Below are 26,380 nucleotides of genomic sequence, written 5' to 3'. Positions count from 1 at the left end.
ACGGAAGAGGATTAGGGCCAATTTTGATGGAGAGAATATTTTTGGGCATATCTAGAATAACGTCGAAATGTCTAGAATAAAGTTGAAATTTCAAGAATTAAGTCGAAAAACGAGAATAAAATCGAAATGTTGAGAATAAAGTCGAAATTTTGTGAATGAAGATGAAATGTTGAGAATAACGTTGAAAAAACGAGAATAAAATCTAAATGTTGAGAATAAAGTAGAAATGTCGAGATTGAATTTGAAATGTCAAGATTAAAGTTGAAATTTCAAGAATAAAGTTGAAAAACGAGATTGAAGTTGAGATTTCGAGAATAATGGTGAAATGTATAGAATAAAGTCGAAAAACAAGATGAAAGTTGAAATTTAGAAAATCAAGTAAAAACACAATATAGTGATTAAAGTTGAAGGTTTGCTAATGAAGTCAAATCTACGGAAGCTGTTAGCATAGCGACATCGAACACAGCCATAGACTGTCAGACTTTTCATATCCTCCTACTTTTAAAGACTACACAAGCAATAGACTAATAATTCATCAATTCATATCAAATAAAGAAGTAGTGAAGGTTATTAAATACACTGGGGCAAGGGTTTGTTCGCTGCTAAATGTATTGCTATTTCATTCTTGATTCATGATATCTACATTGGAGTTGATTAGAGCTGTGTAAAGTATTGATTTGATTCATGATTCAATTTGATTTTTTATTTGGTTAATGATATTTAAGACACTGTACCAATTTTGATTGAATATGGAAGAGATTTTCAGAGATCTAATGCTGTAAATAGAAGAAAGTAGTGTAAAATAAAATATTCTTCTTTATATTAAGAATTGATCCCACAGCGCTGTAGAACACGTAATAGAAAAGCTGTATGAAATGATTGATTTTTGGATTTGGAGGCTCACATATTCTGCTTTATTTTGAGCAAGTTAGGATGAAATCTACTTCGTTCTTCCAAATCAAACACTGCATTTTACAGTGGTCTGCAGTCATTCTGCAGTCATAGTGGACAGTAGTGTTTTATAGTGTTCATGCTAATATTGTTTAAAGCTGCTGGAGACCATAATGTAAAGTTGTGTTGGCCTCATGGATCAATCAATCGAAAATTATTTTCTCAGAAAAAGATGTAAAAGATGAAATTGCCGCGCACAGTTTGCTTTGATCTCCACTGTAAACACTGTAAAAGTAGTGCGCATTGCATTGTGGGCTTTGGAGTCCAATAGACGGATGCGTTGAAGTGTTTTTACTTCATTCTTGTCGTGATTCCTTGTGTCTTCCCTCAGAAACCCGACCAACACATTTTTGGTGTTTTAACGGATGAAAGTTGGGGCCAAAAAATGGCGAATGTTTATCTTGGGGCTTACATGGAAAGATCCAAATCCGATGCGAATATACGAATCTCTCATATCACCGAGAATACCGGGAACAGACTACAACAAAAATGGAGTCAAGCAAATCACCGTTCTCTTTGTTTAGCAAAGAAACAAAATAAATCACGGTAAGAATGAAATAAAAACACTTCATCCCACAATGCAATGCGCAAAACTTTTCCGACAATAAATACAATTTTCTTGGTGGAGATGAAAACAAACTTTTGAGTGGCAATTTCAACCTATTACATCTTTTTCCGAACAAATGCTCTTGGATTTATGTATCTGTGAGGCCTAAACTATGTCTGTATCTATTGTCTCCAGCATAAAAATGGTTAAAACAAGTCTAGTCAGTGTCAAAAGTCAGAAAAAGTGCAATAAGTTTGCAAAACCGACTACAGTACTTGGCCTTGTGTTAGTAGCACAACACGAGTCTCTCAGTCTGTCAAATAGTCATAATCATAATCTCTTCTGACAGGGATTACGATGGATGCTATTTGCAATTATGTTTGCATCCCAGGGCATCACTATCTAATATTCATGAATTCATTATTCTCTTATACTGTTCTTCCTCCTTTATTAAATATTTAAGTGTTGGCTGTCATTAACAGAGTGTCAGGAGGAGTAACTCGGACTCACCTCAGTCGTCAGTCAACGCACACTGTCGAGGTATAGAACATAATGTTTGGTCAAAGCATAATCTACATTTTTCAGTCACTTAACAAAGCAAACATCTAGCACAGGAAGTTTATTATGCGTCGTGCGTGACATTATCCTGCAGTGTGCTAAGTTTAGATACCACATAATACCTGACGGCTATGCTTTAGCAACTGCTGTTTGCCTGAAAAGGCAGAATAATAAAAGGCTTTTACTGTCAAAGGAGAAAAAAAAAAAAAAATTAAAATGGCTTTTGGCTCTTTGTTGTCAGAAGCAGCTGGATGCTGCGTTCAGTGGAGTTTGAAAGAAGACGTGCAGGCCCAGAGAATGACCAATTTTAGAGATCCTGATGTCAGCCACTTTGTTAGATGGAGTTGGTCTTTTCAGGCTTTGCGCTTTAGCACTTCCTCTAGTTGTGGAAGCTCTGAATTGGACTTATAACAACATGTGTGGGAATAAAACCAAATCACTCCTTTGCTCGTGATATTTTTGGCGATTGCGATGAAACCTTAAAACCAAGACAAGGATACAGTAAAAGTCTAGTATGGTGTAAGGTCTTTGTGGATTTCTAATGGTATATATTGCACACGGTAGCACTGAAGCTTAAAGGAAACTGTACTACAGTAAGTTACTACTTTGAAAAAGTTTATTTTAAACCTGAGACATGTTGGAGATTTGCATCTACTTATCAGTAGAGTTAAAAACAAACTTCCCCAGCTTTGTTTTTACAAACCAGTGCTTCGTTCACCTTATAACCTATTAGTGCTGTGTGATATGGAGAAAATTTTATATCACAATATAGGTAGATTTATATCCTGATATAGTATAAAAATTACATGAAATTAGTGGAAAAAAGCTGTAGTATTTCACGACCAATTTCTGCAATTGTTACGGCCTAAAACACCTGATTTTGCAGCAGCTTTTTCCAAATATTGTTTCAAAATTTATGACTAAGGCTACGTATAATTTTTTTTCATAATAAGGCTTTATGATTTTCTGTACAACTTTGCATTGACTGGTCATTAAAAAAACAAACAAACAAACAAAAAAATCCCACACACATTAAATTAACAATATCAACAACAGATGGTTATATTGTACGATAGACATTTTTATATGGCACTAGGATATATATCGTTATATTGCACAGCATTATAACCTATTGTGTGTGTTTGCAGTAAAATTCAAAAAAAAAGAAAAAAAAATGACCAAAGGACTTTATTTTGTGTTAAAATTTCTACTAAATATTATGATCGCTGGCTTTTCCTGTCATAACAAACATAATCAATTTGCTGCTCTTGCCTAATAAAGATACATCAATTGTTTTTTGTGTGTGTTTTGTTTTGTTTAAAATTTAATGTATCTCTGGCTTTTGGCAGGAAGTCTGGCAAATTCTGCGCGTTCACACAGAATGCGACTTCGGTGACTAAATTACATTCAAAATCAATGTAAATGACGCAACGGCGAGCAACCTCCCTTCAAGCAACGCTACTTGTGTGACTCCAGCGACTCATACGCGCAATCTGAGTTGCTGGAAGTTGCTCGAAGTTGCTCAAAGTTGAAATTTTGAACTTTTCCAGTGACTTTGAGTGAGGCTGTGTCGCGACATCCAATCAGCAATGAGTTTCTCCCTATGTCACGCCCCCGGTCATCACGTTACTGATGAATTGATGAAATGAGCAAAATGCGCGACTATGTTCAAGCGACTCAACACGGGCGATTTAAGCAACTATAGTTGCTGAAGTCGCATCCCAAGATTCTAGGAAAAGCCTTGATGGGCTTTTTTTTTAACTGTCTTAAAAAGTCCCACTGAATTTTAAAAGTAAATTTGAAGATTATAAATACATTTAATTCCAAAAATGTATTTCCAAACAAGGTTGTGGGCATGTGGTAGTATTTATGGCAGTAGGTTATGCAGATCAGTACAAATAATTCCCATAGCTGCTGAAAAGGATAATGAAATAGTCGCATAAAAAGAGGAGGAGGGTTGATGTCCTTTGTGTAGATGATTGGTTTAACTCAAAAATAATCTGATCTCAGGGCTCATGCAAGAGTCAGTGTGGTGCCATTCTCATTAGCTACAAAATGTTATTGCATAACTGTCAAGGAGGATCAGTCGGAAGTTGTCTTCAGCTGGAAACAGATGGTATTGATGTCCTCTCCAGTGACAGTGTTTATTGTCCAAGTAAACACTGTGAGGGTGATGGAGTGCGACGCCAAGACTGTATATGCTCTGCACATGTTTGGATGTCAGCCTTGTCCTTGACATGTTGAAAATGTGCAATTTTGTGGTGAGCTTTTCCTCCAGGGACGCTTGAGTTTTCTGGAGCACACGTGCACGCCTATCTCTCTTTGCTGTGGTTGAAAATGTGCGTCTGATTTACTGTCTTGCCAATCTCTGATCTTTCTAGTTCAAACTTCTGTACTGTAAATTCCTCTTCTATAGGGTTGTGGTTTGAAGCAGCTGCTGAAAGCTGAATGGATAAAAGAAAAAAGACAATTTCTTGGGGTTTCAATTGTTGTTGTAGCTCTGATTTTCTCTCTTTGAACACATTCTTAAACAGTGCAGCAAAGATATAGAAGGAAAACTGAAAATAATGAAAGACATGGATTGGTCTTTCACATTTGAATTGTGTTTATTATTTATTTTTTTTATTTTCCTCTGCTTGGCTTATCTTGTATAATTTCCTTCATTAATCTTCCTTACCTGGTAGTCCAGACCAGTTTCATATTGTATTGAAGCCTATTCTAGCTCAATAAATGTTCCTTTACTTTGCAGTTATTGGTATATAGGCCAGGACTGATTATGGAAATTGGACGGAATTGGACTTATTTAAAACCAGACCTTAAGTTGATGTTTTGAGACAATATCACACATATACACACTATTTTTCCATGGAAAATCCATGCTCATAAATTCATTCAGATGAACAGACATTTTCTTCTTATTTATCGGCAGTTGTTATCCAGTATTTTGGTGCATTACTGCCACCTACGAGCATACGTCTAAAATCGCGTCTCAAATGTCCAAATGTGAAATATTGCAGAAAATGAAATAGAAATATCCTCACTTATACATGTGTTGGGACTGTATATTTCCAAGTTATTTTTCCCGTAACCGTGTTTCTCGCAGTCTTATCCTGTGTGATTTCAGCGTACCCATCCTGGCTTCCGATAACAACAGCAATCTTATTTAGCATGTTTAGTTTGATTTCGGGAAGTTTAATAGCCAGTAAAGTCACTAAAATAGAGAAAGGCGATAAAACCGGAACAAAACAGAAATGGGTAAACTGACGCAGACATGATGTGGAAATTGATTAACTCTGAAATGAAATGAGTTCTGGAAAATTTGAAATAGAAAATTGGACTTCCTGCAAATACTAGGGTCCGTCTTGTTTGGGCGGTGTGAACATGCAAACGAAGTCTAGAGTGGATCAAACAGGCGAATTCTAGAGTGATTGTTTCTGTCTGTCTTAGAGTGTTTTCAATCAAAGCCGATGTGAATAAGAGCGCCGTGAACACAACCACTCTCTGAACGTATCTAACACAGGAAGTATCGGTGATCACGTAGAGCGCCGGGCATTGTGGGTGATCACAAAGAACCGGCGACGTCGCAAAACCGGGTATTAATTTTTATTTAATCTTAAATTAAATTTTTATTGAAACTTTATTTGTCCCCGGGGGCAATTCTTTCTCTGCGTTTAACCAATCCCTGAGGAGCAGTGGGCAGCCACAGTGCAGTAGTTAGGGTTAAGGGCCTTGCTTGATGGCCCAGGTGAGATTCGAACCAGTGACCCTCCGATTACGAGCTCGCTTCCTTAACCACTGCCCCAAAAACCACCAAAAGCAATGTAACTTGTTGCTGCTCCATTGTTGAATGTTAAGGTAGCTCGTGCAACTGCACCAGAGGCTGTTTGGAGCGGATCAGAAGTTGCGCTCTGAACGCAAACCCGACTCAAAACAAGGTGATAAAATGATCACCTGTCCTCCGCCCATTTGGACCAAGTACAGGACTAAACCTAACCCACCCTTAGTGGTCGCTAACGTATGTTATCAGAAAGATTCCTGGAGCTCTGTGTTAGTTCTTAAACAAAATATGATTTTAATGAATTATTCCACTTTTGTTGCACTGCTGTCTTTTTAAGTCAATTAATTTTTTGTAAGTATAGCAGACCTTGAATGAATGCGTGGATCAGCTGGTTTACAGTTAGGAGTTATAAGAGAAAACACGTAATAAGCTGAGAGTTATTTTCTAGCAGAGGAAATAATCTCCTGTATGTATCAACTGTTTGGTTTGGTCTACATTTGGTCAAGCCTCACCCTGACCTTGACTCAAGCTTCGGTTCGGTTGTAATGACATTTACTTGCCCTTGCCAAGATAAATGAAATCATACTGCATAATTTGGCCCTCGCTGAAGCTTTTAAACTCTCACCCCTTGGGAGACCCATGCAGCCTCCTCTGCCATGCCTGATGGAGTGATATGTGACTGTGCCAGGAAGCTCCACTGTGACAAACAGACAGAGAAACAGGGAATGATTAAAATTTCAGCAGCGGCTTTGATGTTAACAAAGCAGCAGATGAATATTGATATCCTGTCTGTGCTGTTTATGGCTTACACAGGCCGTTTAGCTGGAGCCCTCATCCACAGCAGCTAATGATTAGGATGAGGATGTTCAGCACTCAGTAACACTAAAAAGACTGTGGAGGTGGAGGGGACGCAGCATTTTAGCTTTTTCTCTCAAACTAAACCCAGACACCTGTAAACACTTTGTGAATCAGTCTTTTTTGATTGTAAACTGAAGCAGATGTTAAAAAAAGCAACTGTTAAATGACTGGAATGACAAATTTGATAGCAATTGGATTGAGGACAGGAAGTGTGTTGTTACCATTAAAGAGAATACGACATATCACATGATGGGATAGAAATCAAAAACAAAAGCCAGACACAGTTTTTGATGTCCTTTTGTTTTGTTGTATTTTCTTGCACACACACACACACACACACACACACACACACACACACACACACACACACATTGGGATATTTTGTCTCATTCTGTCATTGATAAGAACATGGCTGCACGAGCTCACACTGAAAGCGTGTCACCGCTGACAGAGTTAAAACAGTTACTGCTGAATGAGACATGAGACAATGAAGTTTCTACACAATACAAGAGATGAGCTGAGCTCCTCTTCTGCAGCAGCTGTACGAATGCATGTGAGTGAGACGGAGCACAGAGGGGAGGAGCGGGGGGGGGGGGGGGGGGGGGGGTGGGGGGGGTTAAAGGCGGAGCCGTCGGGGAAGCTACATTCAAATTCATGCTAGCTTTTGAAAATGGCCTACCCTACCTTTAAATTTGATGAAATACACAGCAACTTACATGAAAAAATGTAAAGTAAAAATACTGAGATGAACAGATATTTAAAGCAATGCCAATTAAAGCTAATTAGAGGCTAACTGCTCACAGCATGCTAGCATACATCACTGAGGGACGTTTAAAGTCCAGACCTTGAAAATAGTGGCTATATACTGTATATCCAGAGAAACAAAGCTCACTGGATAATACAGTTTGTTTATCATGTTTGAACATATAATAGTTTTCTTTTCAAATAAAATGATGACTTTCAGTTCAGGTCATCTGAGTTATTAAGGTAATCATTGCATTTTTTTTTATTGCTGTTTTTGGTTATAGCTTTAATATTTTCCCTTGTTTCACTGTCCAAGTAAAGTTACAGGCTAAAGTTTTTAATTCCTCCAAGTAAATAAAAAAAAAAGAAGCAGATGGTTGAAGACTAGATGATACTTCTGCTTTCCGTCTCCTCACAAAAACAGATTGACAGCCAAATCAACGACATTCCACTTGTGTTTGGCACGGTTTCAATGCCACCTACGGGATTTTACACATCAGGATCTCATGGATTTATTGACAAGTCTGTTGTTTGAAAATCACAAGAACAGGAGGTGGTGTAAGTTCCTTAGATTGTTAAGTACAATTATTATTTTTTTATTTTTATTTTTTCTGCTGCTTTTTGTCACTGACTCCCAGCACAACTTCAGTATTTAATGTGAAATTATTTTGCATTGAACTTAATCACCGTCTAATTCTATCCGATTTTTTTAAAGAAAAAATTGAGTTGCGATTCGATTTTTGATTATTTTTTTTAATGCACTTAAAAATGACTGCAGACATCAGATATATTGTGAAAAGTGCAACTTTATTGCTTTGATTGTGCTCAAGAGTTAAAATGCTTAGAACAATCCCAAAATAAAAAGTAAATGAGGCTCTGTTATTCAACTATTTCAAGCTTTAATCCAGGTTTAAGTAAAAGTGCAACAGCAACTTCACAGTAGCTTAAATTTTCTGATTAAGAAATCAGATAACTGGCACACATATAGCCTACTCAAAGGGTAAACAACAACGCGAAAAAGTCCGAAAAAACTGTGGTGGGGGATTTTTTTTTTTTTTTTAAATATTAAAAAAATTGTGACATAATTAAGCAACAATATAAATTAATTTATTTCATTGCAATAACAAAACATGCATTGCTGTCTCATAATGATTGCACTTCTTGTAGTGTTGACCTTTGACAGCATGTGCAGACGAGTGGAATAAATAAATAAATAAATAAAATATTTAAAAAATAAAATAAAATTTAAAAAAATTTAAACTCGAATTTGCTAAATAAAAATAGTTTTTATCTACAAATTCGATTAATCGATTAAATCAATTTTTTTGTCCAGCCCTAGGGTCAAGTAAAATATATATTATTTTCAATACTGTGCATTGTTGGAATGTCAGTACTAAATAATTATTTAAATATTTTTAATGTATTTATTCTTTGAAGCATTAATATGAATTCATATACTGCAGATATATAAATAAATACTTAAGTAAAGTACAGATACCAGAAAAAAGGAATTAAGTACAGTATCAAATAAGGGTGTGCCAAAAGATTAACTTTTTTTTTTTTTTTAATTGCAACATACAAGACATGATGAAAAAAATATATATATATATATATATATATATATATATATATACATGATACACAGTGATAATGCAGTACATACACAGTACAATGAGACAATAGGTGAGGAGTGGATATTTACTGTGTGTTTGTGTTAAGAAGAGCCACTGTGCACTATACAATGTGTTTTACTTGGCTGTCATTCATGTGAAATTGATTGATAATGTTTTGTAATTCCTGTGAAATGGATTTATGCAGTAGATCAATTCTGACTTTCTTCAGTGACACAGATATCGTGAGGTACTGTGTATGAATTTTGTCGCGATATATCGATTATTGCCACATCGTGATAATATCTTATCGTATCGCGAGGTACCTGGTGATACCCAACCCGAATAACAAAGTATTTGTACTTCATTATCACCTCTGCTATCTGTCCATCCACAGTTCTTACCTTCTAAAAGAAAGTTCATACCTTCACCATCTTCATGGTTAGTAAAAAAGTGAAATTAAATTATAAATCTTGTGCTGGTTTTGTTTATTGCTAAATTTGATGCACTTGACAAAAGTCAAGTTTTAAGTCGTCCTATTTATCAGTCTGAGCAGCCGACAAACTGAAATGTCAGGACAGAACGGGCTTGACGGATTATATTTCTGAAGGACAAATCGTCTCACCTCAAGTCTTTCATTGATGTTGTACGAATCTGAACCTGGCTTTGCTTCTTTCCAGCTGAGGAGGAATTATCCACCAATCAGTTTGGCCGTCTGAGTTTAGGGGGCAAACCAATTATCCGTGGCGCTAAAGGGTGACAGGCCATTTTAATTGTCTTTCTCCAGGCAATAAAAGGTGTTTGTCAACCCGGCTGGATGTGGACTTTTTGAAGCTGTTGCCGCTCCTGGAGTTTAATTAAGCCTGGAGGATAAAATGAAAAAAAAAAAAAATCTCTATAAAGTCAAGGTGTTCTTTGGCTGAATGCACAGCTGTCAGGCCCCAGAACCCGGGCTGTACATCCACAGGTACAGCAAATAACCCTGAAGGAACATTACAGCCTGCCATTTTCAAGTCATTTCAAGAGATAATAATAAAAAAAAACCCACTCAGAAGCTTTCATGTGTTATTCAATCGCCAAGTCATTAACTACTCAAATACTGTAATTAGGCAGATTGATGGTGTATAATTTGTGGCTCTTAACGGATTCACAACAAAAGATAAATTTTCATCTTTGTCTTTTGGTTACGAGGAAACAAAAGAAGAAAAACTAAAAAACTGAACCCGTGCCTGAGTACGAGAACCACTGTTGGTTTTCTAAAAACATAACAAGATAATAATATCGACCAATGTGTTCCCTTGGTCTCTATTCATTTTGATCTAAGAAATCAGTTTTTTCCACTAACAATGCTTTGTTTTATTCTGGAGAGGGAAGATCAATTATTAATCAACTTGAAACCTCCAAAGAAAGACTTTTTTTCTCATCATGTGAACTTTAAAACTAAAGTTCAATCCCAGTAGAAAAACTGAAATCTACAGAAACAATGGCTGTGTTCGAAATCACATACATTACTAAGGTACTACTGAGTATGTAATGTGTTCACATTAGATAGTATGAGAAATGTTTGGTATGCAAGAACTACCCGGATGTATACTACATCAATTCAATTCAATTCAACTTTATTTGTATAGCGCAATTTACAACAAAGTCATCTCAATTCGCTTATCAAAATATAAAATTCATTATAAGAAGTAAAAAAACCCAACAAGAGCCACATGAACAAGCATTTAGCAACAGTGGGAAGAAACAACTTCCTTTTAACAGGAAGAAATCTCCAGCAGAACCAGGTTCAGAGGTGGCAGCCATCTGCGTCGACTGGTTGGGGTTAGTGGACAGAAGGACCAACAGAACAGGATAGAACATCAGAGTGTCTCAGACTAGTTGAGCCGTGAACCACAGATCAGGAACTGCCATCATCATCTTCACGACACCTGAAACAGAGCAGAGAGAGAAGGAAGAGGAGAAGGCACTGACTGCAGAAAAACATGATACAGTATTATCAAGTCAGCCTGCCTTGGCCTTGGGCCTCACTCCCAGTGGCCTAGTCAATACTTATTATAAAGGCGAAAAATCTCTTCTGTTTATTGGTAAGCTAACAGCGACTCCAAGGTCTGTAAATGCGATCGTTCACAGACGAGCCCATGTCCGCTCTAGTGGTTAGGTTATGTTATGATTCAGTCCTGTTTATGCAGACTGTAAATCATAACCAGCGACATCAGAATTCGAATCTCTTCCTGTTTATTGAACCAGAAAATGCGACCGTTTACAGACGAGCCTATGTTCGCTCCAGAGATCAGATTGTTATGATATCAGGACATTTTTGAAGTATGCACGGTGCAGAATGCTCTCAATGCATCATGCGTCCTGGGACCGGCTTCAAATTAAAAATCAAGCATCTCTTCTTGTCTTCCATTAGTTTTTTTTAATGCTTTTGTAAATAAGGCTCTTGTTTTGAAGTTAACCCGGAAGTTGCACAATGGCAGGTCTACGAAAATCTCTCAAATGCCAGCATGAAATGTCTTTCCGCAAGGTTTATGGATCAAATGACCACATGTTGATATTGTACTTGGTCACTTTCTCACCTAAAATGCTTTGTCATAGTAGGTTTGAAATGCATCTTGGCGAACTTGGAAGTATACTTTAGTGGGAACAGTTATCATCCCAACCATACTTATAGTATATACTTATTGAGTTTGTAGTGCATAGTACAGAGTGAGCTATTTCAAACTCAGGCAATGATTAAACTTGCAGTTTTTAGAGACCAGACGTTCACAAAGCACGTGGAAAAATATGTTCAAAGCTGTGCCAATGCATTCAATGCACTAATAGATTTTAAGCAGCTTAAAGCTAACAGCTGGTCATGTTAATTTTCCACTAATGAGTGACTGAACCACATGGTGACGACTTTATTATGAAATGAGTCAAATCACAAATACTGTACAGATGAATTTAATGTGTAACATTTAGGCCTGGGCAATATATTGGGAGTAAAGATATATCAAGATTACAATATTGCTTATGTTGTTATATTGTTTTTTTTATAGCTTATTTTTTATTAAAAGAATTGTCTTTTCCTACTTCTCAGAGCTGCATGAAAAGCACAGTTCGATGGATTGCTGAGTGTGTCCAAACCCAGACCTTCCCCTAAACAAGACACACTACGGAACCTACTCACATGTGCTGTCCCTTATAAGAGAAAAAGGCAAAAGTAACACAAATTGTGCAGCTGTTTGTTTTATTAAATGTGCCTGTGTGGCATTTTGTAGCAAATTTACTGTAACCCAGAATGGTATTTCTGGTAAGACTTCATTGAATTAAAAACATCAAGAGTTTTAAATGTCTTAAAAACCTCCTCATGAAAGCGGAATGGCACGTTCACACCAAACGTGTCAAGCGTCAAAAGCGTCAGGTGTACATACACAATATATGGTGGACGCGCTTCTAGGAGCATCGAGAGGTCCCACTGGGCGCCTCCTGTGTGGCGCGTTTTGAGGCTTGTGTCCGGCGACTCCAAAGTGGTCGACGCTGGAATTCGGATTGTTAAACTTTTGGAGCATATCGCGGCACGTCGACCAATCAGGAGCTTTCCCCGACCGTGGCGAATTCAGAATAATGAAAGAAAAAAAAACACTAACCGGAGACAGATGAACAGCCGCTCTTCTGCTGGAATAGAACGCCTGTAGTTGGTGTCCTGGTAGGAGATGCCAGCGCCGATACGGGTCAGCAGGTCATCAAACTGGGCCCGGGAGAGACGGAAGTAGCGCTGAAAGTGACTTTCGTCTGAGCGCAGCTCTGGTAAATCCAGAAACGGAGCCGAGACGCCCTTCAACGATGTTGTCTGGCTTTATTTATCAAATAAAAGCCAGGAACAACAAACTTTATTCTCCATTCAACCACATTTCTCTATAACCTCTGACATCACAGTGCACACACTGAGTCACACCAAAATACATTCGACCTGAAACACCGCCTTCTCAACTCAATAATGTTCCTCACCACTTCACAGTCACTGGGTGAATTATGAACGTAACTGATCGCCACAATATCATCCATTGTACGAACGCCACCGGCAACGGAGAAGCCCCTCCCCAAAACGCTCTGAATCAGATGATTCAATGAGCACAAGCATCCAACTAGGGGCGTGAGGCACGATTTTGATGCCCGAAACGCGTTTGGTGTGAACACAGCATAAAAGGTTTTTAGCAATATTCAGGTGCTTTTTTTTCTAAATAGGTGTTTCCATTACTAGATTTCATTGCGCTTTTTAGATTTTTCATATTTCCAAGGGTAATGGAAACACAGCAATCGACCGCTCCATTGAAGCTCCCGGGCTATTGTGTCAGATTTGATGAAAACCAGAAACCACAGATGTCACACAATGATAAAATCTCCTGGCGGTCCATTAAACTCCTCATGTGAGTGTGTGTTTAAAAGCAGCAGTGGATGCCCATTGCCCACAGTGAGGCCATCCAGCTGCTACGCTGGATTTTGTAGGTTTTCGGCCCTCAGGTGTGAACAGAGCCGACGCCTTGTCGCCCCTAAAGCTCGAAGCGCCAACGTTTACACTTCAAACAGAGCTAATATAACGGAGTTCATGCCTTAGATCTCATTCACTCTAAACACAGTGTGGACATCTGGAGCAGCGCTGCCTTTGATTGATTCGCTACTTTGATCTCCTGCTCATTAGCGGTGATTAAATTTCAGCCTCATGTTGTGGCGGAAACGTGAAACTTCTCTCACAAGATTTTTTAAAACTTGTATCCGTTTATTGTTGACTCTTTCTTCATCAGATAAGAGTCAAAGGTCAGCCTTTTATCCACATTGACCAGATTGTTTGCAATGTTTGAGTTAGACAGTTTTATGCAACATTAAGAAGCTCAAATATTCACTTTATTTGAACAATTTTAACACCAGAAATGATTTGATATATATTACGACTCTACAAGTATTGCAATTCGATAGTTACGCTTGCTGCAGTGTTTTTCAACCTTGGGGTTTGGACCCCATGTGGGGTTGTCTGGAGTTTAAATGGGGTCGCCTGAAATGTCTAGTAATGAATGAAAATTAAAAAAATATCACTGGTTTTAGTTTTTTTTTTTTTTCAAATTAAAACAACGCACAATCTGTATTCTATACTTTCCTTTTGTCAGATATAAATGTAGTTCTCATTTCATTTAAAACGCGGTAAAACAATATCAGAGCACAACTTGTCACTAATCCTGGCTGCTCTGTATTTGTAATACAGTGTAACAAACATGATCAAAAACTTATCCGAGGAAAAAAAAAAAAACATCTTAGGGTGGCTAGAAATTCTTGATTTCAAAATGGGGTCACGATCCCAAAAAAAGCCACTGGCTTTTAATTTCCTTTTTAAATTCCTTATTTTCTTTAATCAAAAATAAAATGGAATCATACACTTTGAGAAACAAAACATGAGTCATAGTTCCAAAAAACAGTGCACATCACAACCTATGACTACATATGCAGTCATGGTAAAATCAAATTATAAATTAATGTAAAACTTTTTTGAAAAATTGATTATGGGGATGAATATCAATTTTCATTATTGTCATAAAAAAATATTTTAAGTTTATCATGAGTTGACATTTTTTCCCACCCCTACAAGATTTAGCATCCATAAGGTAAATCTTGTAAGTTAGCATACACATCACCGTCATATTTTTGGTCACTTTAACCGTGGTGGAAATTTTTCATACCGTTAAATCCCTAGATGTGTCAATCAAATGTTTGTACAATTTGATCCTTTTATTAAACTTTATTGGATTTAAGTTAAGGATCATGACAAAGGGGTTGTGCAGTGAGTGTTTTCATATGCATTCATGAACTAACAACACGTACCCTAATCGTCAGTGATTAATGAGAACGCTGAACGTATGACAAAAGCCTCGTCTCACACTCCCAGATGTCTTTAATATTTATCCACATATGGGCATCAAACATGAGGAACAATTAAAATCTGGCAACAGACTCTCTTTTTTTTTTGGTTTTTTCTCACATAGAACATTAAGAATAATTTCTGTGAAATTGGCTGCATGTGTGGGTCGTCAGGTATGCAGAGTGATGCTGCGTTAGTAATGATAAGAAGGCCTGAGTGGCAGCTTTGTAAAGCCAGTGGATTTACACAGACCTCATTTGTCAATTTCAGTGCTTTATAATGCTGCGGGTTGCTTTAGGAAGGATTATATTTGACATCATGTCCAGAGGAAACTAGTTTCATTAAAAAAGAAAAATATAAATATCATTGACCTCATTTATTATTGTTATTTTATTATTATTGAATAAATTATTTTTCATACTGTTTCATAATAATAATAATAATAATAATAATAATACATTTTGTTTAAAAGTAGGGGTGTCCCAATCCGATATTGGTCCGATATCAGCCAGAAATCATTCTCTGATATATATTATATTAATTCAATTGTAGAATACTGTAGATATTATTTTGAAGGTTAAAATGTATGTAACCAATTGGTTAATAATAAATGGGTCAGTTTTTCTCATACCTACTGTTGCTGACTATTGTTCTCTGTTTGAGTAACATCACTTGATCAAGCCTTTTCTAACATTCCACACTACAAAATAAGTCATAAAAGTATGTATGATTCGTGCTGATATCGTATCTGATCAATATCGGCCAATGCCCAAGGCTGCTTTATCGGTATCATATAGAAAGTGAAAAAGTTGTATTGGGACATCACTTCTTAAAAGTGCCTTTCAGGCCACCCATGGAGACTTTACAATGAAAACAGAATAATATAAACAGTGCAATACATTACAAAACGGAATAATACAAAAAAAAAAAGAACAATATAAGAGAAATTATGGAATGTGATTAAACATTGGATTACAGTACAGAGAATAAATGTGAAATGTGAAAAATAAAGCCATGAACCCCCCCCCCTTCAAAAAAAAAAAAACACAAAAAAACTTGGATCTCTACCTGCCACGGTGAAGAGAAAAGGTCTAATAGCGTAAAATGCAGGCTTGTGATGCGTCCTTGATCCATGACCATGTGGCTGGTAACACTCAGTAAATGTCCCGCCTGCCCTTTGTTGCGTGCAATCTGTTGTTAAATGGAATGAAGCAAAACCCATAAGGGAAAGGTCGAAAATGTAACTAAAAGCTTCCTTCACGTTTTGTAAGCAAACACTGTGAAACAATTCTCACGCTGCACTGGTGTGGATGGTATATTCGTTTGGAGCTGTCGAAGATGCAGTAATGGTGAACATTAAAGGGTTTTGAGAAGCACAAGTTAAACAGTTTTATTGCCATCATACTGAGAAAAACATTCTAACTATCTAACTATCATATTGCACTACATGGACAAAAAAAAACCTAAATTCAAGTTCTGACCTGTTTTCTTATTTAAAATCAGGCAAGGAAATGTCAACAATAACACAATATCATACATTTATACTACGGATGCACTGAAATGAGAATTCTTTGCGGAAACAGAAAATGAGGAAACAGCAATCTGACATACTGTATTGGTCCGTAATTCCAACTTTTTAGACATTCAATCACAAGTTTTCTGGTGAAAAATAGGGTATAAATTAGTGATGCACTGAAATTCCGGCTACATTCGTGGAAAAATACGGTAATAACAATAGCGAACTTAATTAATCAAGCAGATTCTCATTTCCTAAAGCTCTTAGATCCTAACTTCCATGTTTTACACCAGATTAAAGATAGTTTGGTTATTAAAGATTTTATGATGAACCATTGAAATGTCATGCTCCGAATGTTTTTTGTTTTTATAATTCAACCACGTCTCTTTTCAAGCTCTAAACCAATATTGAGACCAAATATTGGGACTTCAACCCTCATATTTGACTCAGTGAGGCCGGGCATGTGTTGAATTAAATGCACTTTGCTGATAACTGAGTATTAAAAGTGCATCTGCTACAGTAACTGATAATCAGTCATGTGATATAGTGCTTTTGCAGCACAATGATTAGGGTGTGTAATATAGGGAGGTCTTCACCCGGAGCCAGATGGCAGCATGTGGAGGAGGAGGAGCTGTTTTATGGTCCAACCTGCTGATGTGCTGCTCAGTTTATTCTCAGACCTCCCAAACCTCCAATGGAGGCTTCCATCAGTGAATGTGTTTACTGCAAACAGCAGCTGTGTTAGTTCTTATTCACATCTGATATTAGCTTTCTGACTCAATAACTTATTAATGCTTTCTATAATCAGAGAATGATGCAAACAGAAGGTTTTTTTCCTCCACCTGGGTAGAGTTTATTACTCAGCGTCGCATAAGACACTGGTTCTCAGGTTTTCAGCCCGCGACCCCCTAAATGAAGGTGCCATAGACCTGGGACCCCCCACTGTACCTGAAGAGTGGCCAAAAATGGACAGAAAAAGTGGTAAAAAAATATATATATATATTGGTAGGAATAATTAGTTTAAACTGGCAAATAATGGGCATGACAAATAATGCATGTGGTTAAATAGGCAAAAATAAGCATGAAATATGGTGAAAAGAGGTTAAAAGTGACAATAATGCGTCAACATATGTGACAATAGGTGGGAAACGTGGTGGAAAGGGTTTATAAGTGGCAAAAATGTTTTGGAAAGTGAAAATAGTGTCCAGAAAAGGCATTAGAATTTAATGAATTGGCCGAAATTGGAGTAATGTAGCAAAAATACATTAAAAGGAGCAAAATAATGGCAAGAAAAAGTGATGAAAATAGTTTAAAATATGTTTACTGCAAGAAAGGGTTGAGAACCCCTGGCACAAGATGAGGTTAACCAACATGTGTGCCCTGTGATGGAAAGTTAAATTACAATTAATCACAATTACTGAGCCTGAAATAAAAAACCTAATAAATGCTTTCTGTTAGCATCTCTTATGATAACAGGTCCAAAATCAGCTGTAAAATACACTCAAAAACAAATATATATCTAATTTCTTTCATATCTAACTTCCTAATCAATACAAATATTGGTTTTAATATTTTTGGTGTGGGTCAAATTGTAAAATGTGGTAAATCTTGATATGAAACATATTTTAATAAATGTTAAATACATATGTGTAGAATTGATGGTTCCCCAGTTTTGCATAAAATTATTATTGACAATTTTTATAATTTGTCATGGCAATTACAAAGTCAATTATCTAAGCTCAATTACAACAATTTAATTATGATTAAGACATCAACATTTTTTAATTACAATTATAATTACACCATAATTGTAATTACGTGCATTACAATTATAATTGATCCTGACACCGGCACCAGCAGACCCCCGCGACCCTGAAAAAAAAGCAACAAGCAGTTCTGAAAATGTATGGATAAAAATATTACATTTGCATTTCAGGAAGTTAATTTTGTTTTCCTCGACCACGGATAAGACGGTATCGCTATCAGCGATGGATGGATAAATACACCTTTTCGCGGTGACATCAGCATCCGGGACACTTGACCTAACAACGCCTGCCGCCATTTTAAGAGGTCTGCTTTTGCTTGACAACCGCTATTTATGCTATTTATTGCGGACAACACAAAGGTTTTACTCAATGTCTTATGAATATTTCTCAGATTAGAGCCAAAGGCCAAGCACCGATATGAAGATGGTTGGTTTACACTTCTTCTTTGTTTTTTTTCTCGCCGGAACGTCTTCTTACATCCATCCATCTCTCTTCTGAGTTGTTTCCTGGTTTATTGCCGCTGTCGGCACTAATCTCACGAGAACTGCCACACATGCCATTTCAGGGGTGAGTTCTCGCGAGGCTAGTGACAGCGTTCAGTTTAGTAAGGCAGAGGAATGTTTTTATTTATTTATTTTTTAATTATTATTACATTCAAATACAGGATATTTACAGGAAAATACTAATACGGGACAATGGCGGGAAAGAGGGGTAAAATGCAGGAGTTTCCGGGCCAAAACGGGATACTTGACAGGTATGTTTATTTCCCCTTTTTTTTTTTCTTTCTCAAGGCCACCGCGCCCACCGGGGAAATCCCAGTTGTCCCCGTATGCCAGTCCACCCTTGCCTGTTACCATGCGTTAAGATTAATGGCACGACACACGCGATAGCCAACAGCCGACACGCTCTGTTCAGAACTCTATTCCGTTTCATTAAGTGACGTTGAGAATGTCAAGAACGACGACAAAAGTTATATTTGTAAAGCATCTTTGTTAGGTGTAAACCCGACATGGAAGCCCTCTGGCTAGGCCTAGCCCTAGCTAGCTAACTAGCTTGCTAACTAGCTATATTTCAGTCATTACTGAATAAATTACATTTTAAATGTAGGCTAATTCATAATCAATGTTATAAAATCAGTCAGGAAGAAATTAGATCCCCAAAATACACAACCTACCATTAACGAAATGTCTACTGCAAACATACGACCACTTTGATTTTGGGCTCCATGTAGTTGCGTTGTCGTTCGTTCGTCTCAGTGCTTGGATCCATAGTTTCCGTTTCTGGCCATTTTCTGTAGGTATTCTGTAAAATGATATATTTTTTCGTTCAGGTTATGACAGCCAAATACTACGCAGGATTTGGACATTCTACGATAAAAATCTGCCAGACTGCAAACACCACCGTGTTGTCAGCGTTCAATGGCGGTTGTCAAGCAAAAGCATGCCTCTCTTGAAAGGGCGGCACACGTTGCTGAAAAGGTGTATAGATATTGTTTGTACTATTCATATAGTTTCAGAACAGAAACACTGAATGTGAGTGTTTGTCACCATCACTGTGAAGTCACCACAAATTACCGGCTACATTCATCGTGAACGTTAGCCAATAAACACATGAGAGAAAACACCATCCCACCTTTCAGCTTCACACCTCGTCTTTTATTTTAAGCTCTGTCTCCTCCAGTGGAAACTCAATACTGTGCCACCACGGCGCCGTGCTTTCCAATGTGTTGCCTCGGGGGTAGAGCTGGCGTGCTCTGTGTTTCTGCCTTTCAGTCTGACAAACAGCGACACGCCCGGGTAGCCACACTTTGTCAGCGTTAGCTACACTGCCATCACTGCAGCTCACTACATTTCCTCTTTCTGTAAAAGCCTCGGTGCTCATACTGCAGAAAGAGCTTTTTCTGTGGCCTCGGGACAATGTCTCGGGCTTCACCTTCTGAAAAATGGAGCGTCTTAATGTCACAGTTTACTGGTCTGTTGACAAAATAAGACAAACAAGAAAAAAATAAAATCACCCTGTGAACAATTGATCAGGCAGCGGAGTAACTCTTCCATTACAAAGTTATGTCACATTGTACGTTTATAAAGCTTGTGCGTTTTTACAATATAAATAGTAAACACTGTTAAAAACCACACCTATCAAACCACAGCGATTACCTTAAAATATTGGTTTATTACTGGGAAAAATAGGCAATTTTGACTAGTTAAAATTATATTATGATATCCATAATGTTTTAATCCATTAATAAGTTTATCACCCTGGGACCCACATTTTCCTACGGTCATTAAATTGTAGAATTATAGAAGTTAAGTATTTATTTATTTATGACCAGCTGTCCGCCACCCACCCAGTACAGGTCTGCAACCCACCTTTGGGTCCCGACCCACCAGTTGAGAATCGCTGCACTTTAGCCATTCAAAATAAAATCCCTAAAACTTCAATGAACATCCATTTATTTTCCAACCCACTTGCTACTTCAAAGAATGTTCAGTAAAAAAAAAAAATGCTAGTTACTCAATGATAACACCAATCAAAAACCAAGCAGAAAATCATGCAATAATTGTAATTATTTGAAGGAGATTAATGAGTGAATTAATTTTATTAAGTTATTAGTCACTAAAAATCCCTGCAGTGAATTGTACTTTACTTTACATCGAAAAAGCAAACATTTGATCAATACGTTGAAATAAAAGCTTTATAGCACAGGTGTCAAACTCATGGCCCAGGGGCCAAATCTGACCGTTTGGAGCATCCAATTCGTCCAGCAGGAGAAAGTAAAAATGACAGAGAAAACATGAATCTTTGTGTAAATGAAACTCAACAATATGTGCAGGGGCTCACATCTTTCCTGGTGCTTTTATGGCATGATTGTAGTCATTTTTAGTTTGAATTTTTTTTTAATTCTTACAAAATCATATTTTGTATAATATTTCCCTTAATTAAATAGAAATTGATCACAAACTCTAACTAAAATGAGTTTGACTCCCCTGCTTTAGTCTTTATTTTTTAAAAAACAACATATATTTAACACTGATGATAAAGTTTAGTTACTGGTACGAGGTAAATTAAACCACTCTTCTTCTGTATCTGTGTAATTTAGTCCCTTACACTAATTATGAAGGTTTGGTACAGTATTTTGTTTCTATAATCCTTCATACCAACGTGGAAGCATCTTTAAAACATTGAATGGATCAACTGTATTGTAACTGTTGCACACTACAGAACCGATGATTGGCTACGTTTCCATGAGAGCGTTCATTCAGAATAAAAGTTTAAAAAGATTAGAAATCACCTTGTAAACACCTAATTCCGTATGAAAATGGCCACCCCAAACTTAAATCCAAAGGCCTGTGTATTGCGATTTCAATGCCGAATTGAATAATTCCTCGATCTTGTAAATGTTCGTCCCGCTTTGAATTAATTCCGATCAATCTGCTGCATCAAAACAGAAGTGGAAATAGTTCTAATGTGGTCTTTTATGTTCAAAAGAAAGGGTTTGCTTTGTGTTTTTTCCCAGTCGTCACGTTCGCTCTCTGTCCAATTAGAACCCTTCCCAACCCACACACCTAAAGTGGAATTGAATAAAGGTGAATAAATGTGTTTCCATGTAAACCTCAACTTGGAATTACTATTTCTATGTAACCACAAAGCAGAATACTTTAATTCCAAATTACATGATTTCTTATAATTAATTCCAAATGAAAAAAAAACCATCATGTAACCGTGGCCATTCAGTTTTATATTTTATATTTATATTCTTTCTTGGGTCCTTCCAAAACAAACTACTCTCTAGCTTCAACAAACCGTAGCATCTTCATCACCCAGATCCCAAACTGTGAGCCAGTGCTCTGATAGATTTATATGGATGGTAGCAGCTCCTCAGCCCCCCCCCCCCCCCCCCCCCCCCCCCCAACTCCCCCCCCCCAGGACTGAATGGATTCACCCAAAGAGTCAGCGATGCAAGACTAATCAGGTCCCATTTCAATTCAGACCTCGGTCCCCTGAGTTCCAACAGTAAACCAGCAGGTGATTTGCACTTGATGCATTTTAATTGGTGCACAAAGAGAAGCAAAGTGTTGAGTGTGTTCTGACCCTGGGAAACGCTCCCTCTTTCTAGCGTTCTGCCTCTACTGGCTCAAAGGGAACAGGCACCTTCAGATGCTGCAGCGGGTTTTATAGAGGCCGCTTCACGCTGGAGGCGCTTTGTGTGTTAGCGATCAATGGCAAGGGGGAAGCCACACCGTAGCAGCAGCTAATGGCACCACAGCTAAAAACCTCACGGCAACAAAGAAGGAAGGACCAGATAGCCTCGCACATACAGCCAAACAAACCACAGTGAGGATGATATACGATGGCCGCACAATTAAAAGCGCTAGCCGCTGAATAATGAATCGCAACAGTGTCTGGAAATATTGGCGCGATCAATTCAAACAGTATGAATAAATGTATGAAGGAGAGGTTGTGAGCGGTTCTATGGTGAAGAATTTATCAGCATCAATGAGAAGCTGCTGTTTATTCCCAAGCTAATAACAAGAACGACGAGGTAGGGCTGCTCGATTATAGAAAAAACTAATAATCAGTGTCACGATTATCTTTAGTCATAATTGAAATCACAATTATTCAAATGAATATTTGTCAACCAAAAAGTGATTTATTTTTTGTACAAAACAATGCAGAATATATTCTTTAAACATTGATAAAACACTGAAATCAAGTATGTTCACTTTTTCACGTGATGCTACTGTAGCTATTCTTCCTGGGGTCTACATCACAGACTATACATGCATGGCAGTCGCAAAGTCCAACAAATAGATTAAATAAGATGTGCAAAAACATTCAACCAGAAAAGAAAATATAGCCGAAAATAAAACACAATAACCAAAGCATTCATAATACATAACAACGTTAACCAAAATACATAGAAATACAAAAAATGAAAGTAAACTCATCATTGATAAAAATATTAAAAAAAACTCTTCCTGTTTGCAAAATATTCAGGTATAAAATCATGCCATACATGACTTATCATGATTCAGCACACAATACATAGTTTTATCATAATTATATATAATAATCATTCTTGAGTAAATATAAATAGTCTAACTTTTTTAGAAAAATTTACGGTATACCTGCTTGAAATCAAAAATAGTGGCTGAGAATTCCATGCCATTATTGCCCTACAACGCACCATTCTTTGTGTTTAATTAGAGCAACAAAACGACCTTCACCTGACTGTCGTGTGGACCACTGATGCAAAAAGTCAACTTACGTGAATACGTCTTCATCATCAAACTCAGTCAGTGTTCAGTCCGTGTACCCTTAGTTTTAAAACCAAATCAAAATAACAAATAAGCAGTGTGGTTATTTTGTTTTATTGATTTAAAACCAAAACAGAAATACAGAAAAACCAGATGAGCAGCGTTTTTCTGGGTTGTTTTTTTTTTTTTTACTTTGTTTTGTTTGTGTTATCGGTGAATATTTACGGGGAAATTAGAGCGAGAACACAAGTCCGCTGCACCTCGTTTCCCTCCCCAGATCCCGGACCAGGTCTCCACACGCAATAGGACTGTTTAGGATTTATTGTATGTATGTATGTATTTTTTTTTAATAATTGTTTTTTCTCGATTATGTTATTTTTTGTAATCGTTGGGTGTAATATTCCAAATTGTAATCTCATTGTATATAGTCAACTTATACGGTATATCAAGTATATGTAAATCTTTGTTTTAATCACAAATAAAATAGGTTAAAAGTGACCAAAAATGGGGGAAAAGGTGGTGAAATTGGATTTTAAAAACCACAGAAATTGGTTAAAATTTGCAAATGAGAGTGGCCCAAAAATGGACAGAAAAAGGGTTCAAAGTGTAAATATTGGCTGAAAGGTGTCAGAATTAGGAGGGGGGTTGGGCTAATGCGATTTTAGTTTAGTTTAAACTGGCCAATAATGTAGTGGAGAATTTATCAGCATCAACAAGAAGGATGAGGCATAAAAGACAGTGTTCATTCTGCATATTTTTTACTGAACGTAATTGAGAAATCTTTTTTCCATCTGGAGGAATTGGGCTCAGCCAACATTACAACTCTGCTTTCAAATGACTAAAATATGCACGGAACCTTTAAGTCTTTCCTCTTTCTTTATCTCCCAGTTGTTTTTTAATCAAACTTCTGCAGCATTGTGAGCTAAAATGTTTTACCAGCTCTTCTTTTGAAATCAACAACCTTCCTTTAATGTGAGTTTCAACACTAACCAGCAGCTTCTCGTACAAACGCTGTCTCTGTCCCTGAGCAATATACACGAGACACAACGGATTCTTATGTGTTTTGGTAATGTCATGCATCCTTTTATAGACAGGAATGTCAAACATGATGCAATTCCGTTAAAAGCAGCCAAACCAAAAGGTCGGCTCTGGTCTGAGGCTGTTTTTCCATACCGTGAAAATGACATTGGAGTTAGAGACTAACTAAACCCTGAAACATTTTTTTATGCTGAAACCAAATGTATTTGGGTATGAAGCATTGTTGGTGATTGATTCTTGTGCAACTCGGTTGAAATCTGGCTATTGCAACCCAAATTTTACTATTGGCTGAGAATGGTTGTTTGTGACCTTTTTGGTGGCTTATTACATCACGAACCAGTACTGGTGGCCCCGCCCCTTCTATAGAAAAAAAACTCACCTGTGGAGTCTACAATCTGTGGTGAGTTGGTTGGATTGAGAGAATAGTGAATAGAGAGGTATAGTGAGTATTGAGTAGCTAATTAGCTTAGCATAGATTGTTCTTTGGAGATTTTATAGTATAGAGTAGGCGTGTCCTAACTGCTCCAGGAGCCCCGCCCATAATCAAGGCTTTTTTAAAAAAAAATTCTGCATAGATTAGGGATGTAACAATTCACTCAACTCCCGATACGATTCGATTCACGATACTGGGTTCACGATACGATTCTCTCATGAATTATTTATTTTACAAAATGGGACTGTATATAAATGACTGAAAAATATTTCTTTTTTTTTTTTTTGAGAAAATATAGTACTATTTTCCTTTTATTTTTCATTGTCAAAAGAATCGCTTGATAAACTATTCAAAACAATGCAATTTAACTAAAAATAAATCTTGAATGAAATAAATAAAGGAATAATACAAATGAAGAAGAAGCCTATTATTTTAAATTCTGGTTCTATAGTAAACAATGCAAAACTGCATAATAGTTCTTTTTCTTTTTAAAAGTGCAACTGAAAATGTATTTTGTTCCTTAACAACTTGACTTTAAAAAAGAAAAAAAAAACAGTCATTTGAACCAGCAGAGAGCGCTGGTAACCCAGTGGTCGGTTGGCATGCAGAAAAATGAAGAAGAGATGCTATGCTAGCAGGCAGATCTAATAGAAAAACGTGACTCTTATAGATATTCACGTAATAGTACAGATATTCTTTCGGTGCTAAAAGGGGTAAGGAATAATTTATGAACATGTTTAAGAGTAGAAGGCGGCCAGAAAGAAAGTAGTAGCAGACTCCACCCGCCGCCAACACTTCTGGACAAGAGAAGGAATAAATATATAGCGCCCTCTGCTGTTTAAAAAAAGTACTGCGATTCAATTTTCACAGTATCGATTTGAACCTTGATACCTATGAATCGATTTTTAACTGCCTTACGATTAATGTTTACATCCCTAGCGTAGATGCATTTTAGCCAAAATCTCGTGGTTAAGTAACTCTTCAATGAAAAACGCGTCTCAGTGTGTGACTAGAAACAGAAAACCTGCATGAATTGTGTTCGTTGTGCTACATATTTATTTGTTTTTCTACTTAAAATAATGAAAAAGTAACACACTTTACAGTGACATAACAGAGCTACTTCATTATAGAAAGTAATGGATATGTGAGTATTGGTACGTGGCGTTACTATAGCGTATCACTTTGTAACGTGTTTAGTCTTACAATACACACTTTAATAAACATGATCAAAAACTAGAGATGTCCCGATACGTTTTCATTTCTGATATGATACCAATATTGCAGCCTTGCGTATCGGCCAATACCGATATTGATCCGATATCAGCCTGAATCATACATACTTTTACTTATTTATTTTTTAACAAAAAAAATAATAATTACTTATTTTGTAGTGTGGAATGTTAGAAAAAGGCTTGATAAAGTGATGT

At 37.0% G+C, this 26,380-nt stretch overlaps 1 protein-coding gene across 2 annotated transcripts in view; it reads left to right on the top strand.

Moving 5' to 3' along the window:
• The window catches only part of tmeff1a (transmembrane protein with EGF-like and two follistatin-like domains 1a), a 126,027-nt gene that overhangs the window by 31,743 nt on the left and 67,904 nt on the right, over positions 1 to 26,380 (top strand). The window lies entirely within an intron of this gene.

This window comes from Gouania willdenowi, chromosome 17 (assembly GCF_900634775.1).
Source record: "Gouania willdenowi chromosome 17, fGouWil2.1, whole genome shotgun sequence".
NCBI lineage: Eukaryota > Metazoa > Chordata > Actinopteri > Blenniiformes > Gobiesocidae > Gouania > Gouania willdenowi.
Note: the sequence above shows the minus strand (reverse complement) of the source record. Positions and strands in the feature narration are given on the sequence as shown.